This window comes from Bison bison, unplaced genomic scaffold (assembly GCF_000754665.1).
Source record: "Bison bison bison isolate TAMUID 2011002044 unplaced genomic scaffold, Bison_UMD1.0 scf7180017864048, whole genome shotgun sequence".
Lineage (NCBI taxonomy): Eukaryota > Metazoa > Chordata > Mammalia > Artiodactyla > Bovidae > Bison > Bison bison.
The window spans coordinates 2,261,450-2,263,714 of record NW_011494620.1 but is presented as its reverse complement, the minus strand read 5'-3'; positions in this window follow the sequence as shown (position 1 = coordinate 2,263,714).

The following is a 2,265-nucleotide window of genomic DNA, read 5'->3' as shown; positions in this document are numbered from 1 at the left end:
TATGTGTCATCACAGATCCCCTTTCTTTGGCACGTATTTTTAAATGTATTACAAAGGTATGTACTCATCTTAGTATGTGGAGTTCCAGAAGTACTATACAAAAAAGATCTTCACAACCCAGATAATCATGATGGTATGATCACTTACCTAGAGTCAGACATCCTGGAATGTGAAGTCAAGTGAGCCTTAGGAAGCATCACTACAAACAAAGCTAGTGGAGGTGATGGAATTCCAGTTGAGCTGTTTCAAATCCTGAAAGATGATGCTGTGCAAGTGCTGCACTCAACATGCCAGCAAATTTGGAAAACTCAGCAGTGGCCACAGGACTAGAAAAGGTCTGTCTTCATTCCAATCCCAAAGAAAGGCAATGCCGAAGAATGCTCAAACTACCATACAATTCCGCTCATCTCACATGCTAGTAAAGTAATGCTCAAAATTCTCCAAGCCAGGCTTCAACAGTACGTGAACTACGAACTTGCAGATGTTCAAGCTGGATTTAGAAAAGGCAGCGGAACCAGAGATCAAACTGCCAACAATCTACTGGATCATCAAAAAAGCAAGAGAGTTCCAGAAAAAACATCTACTTCTGCTTCATTGACTATGCCAAAACCTTTGACTGTGTGGATAACAACAACCCGAAAATTCTGAAAGAGATGGGAATATCAGACCACCTGACCTGCCTCTTGAGAACTCTGTATGCAGGTCAGGAAGCAACAGTTAGAACTGGACATGGAACAACAGTCTGGTTCCAAATTGGGAAAAGAGTATACTGTCACCCTGCTTATTTAACTTGTATACAGAGTACATCGTGAGAAATCCTGGACTGGATGAAGCACAAGCTGGAATCAAGATTGCTGGGAGAAATATCAATAACCTCAGATATGCAGTTGACACCACCATTATGGCAGAAAGCAAAGAAGAACTGAAGAGCCTCTTGATGAAAGTGAAAGAGGAGAGTGAAAAAGTTGGCTTAAAACTCAACATTCAGAAAACTAAGATCATGGCATCTGGTCCCATCACTGCATGGGAAATAGATGGGGAAACAGTGGAAACGGTGAGAGACTTTATTTTTTTAGGCTCCAAAATCACTGCAGATGGTGACTGCAGCCATGAAATTCAAAGACGCTCCTTGGAAAAAAGTTATGACCAACCTAGATACATATTAAAAAGCAGAGACATTACTTTGCCAACAAAGGTGCACCTAGTGAAAGCTATGGTTTTTCCAGTGGTCATGTATGGATTTGAGAGTTGGACTGTGAAGAAAGCTGAGCGCCGAAGAATTGATGCTTTTGAACTGTGGTGTTGGAGAAGACTCTTGAGAGTCCCTTGGACTGCAAGGAAATCCAACCAGTCCATCCTAAGGGAAATCAGTCCTGAATATTCATTGGAAGGACTGATGCTGAAGCTGAAACTCCAATACTGTGGCCACCTTAATGGAAGAACTGACTCATTTAAAAGACCCTGATGCTGGGAAAGATTGAAGGTGGGAGGAAAAGGGGATGACAGAGGATGAGATGGTTGGATGGCATCATAAGCTCAATGGACATGAGTTTGAGTAAACTCCAGGAGTTGGTGAGGGACAGGTAGGCTTGGCATGCTGCAGTCCATGGGGTCGCAAAGAGTTGGACATGACTAAGCAACTGAACTGCCTGACTGACTGATTACACTTTACTTTAAAAGACACATACAAACAAAATATGTAGAGTTTTTTTTATTAAAGGCTGAAATAAAACATTACCTCATGAATATTAGCTTCACTTTTGCTTCTTAGGTATTGAAACATTTTAATTACTGATGATTAATGGGGATATAGGCTTCCCAGGTGGCTCTAGGGTAAAGAATCTGCCTGCCAATGCAGGAGACATAGGTTCCGTCCCTGGGTCCAGAAGATCCCTTGGAGAAGGAAATGACAACCCATTCTAGTATTCTTGCATGGGAAATCCCATGGACAAAGGAACTTGGTGGGGTACAGTCCATGGGGTCACAAAAGAGTGGGACACATCTTAGTAACTAAACAACAACAAACAACAACCATGGGGATATAAATTATTTCATAAAAAATAGATTTCATAATCTATTATATATAAAATAGATTTTCATATGTATTGTCCTCCCTTCCCTTGTTAGACAGAAAGTAGACTTGTATGTATTATTTGAAGAACGAATTCATAGGGCCTGGACTCCATCTTAGGCCTGTTCATGCTGATCATGCTCAGCCACCTTTCCAATGGACTCTGAACTCTGTGTTTAGTGCCTGTGAAAACA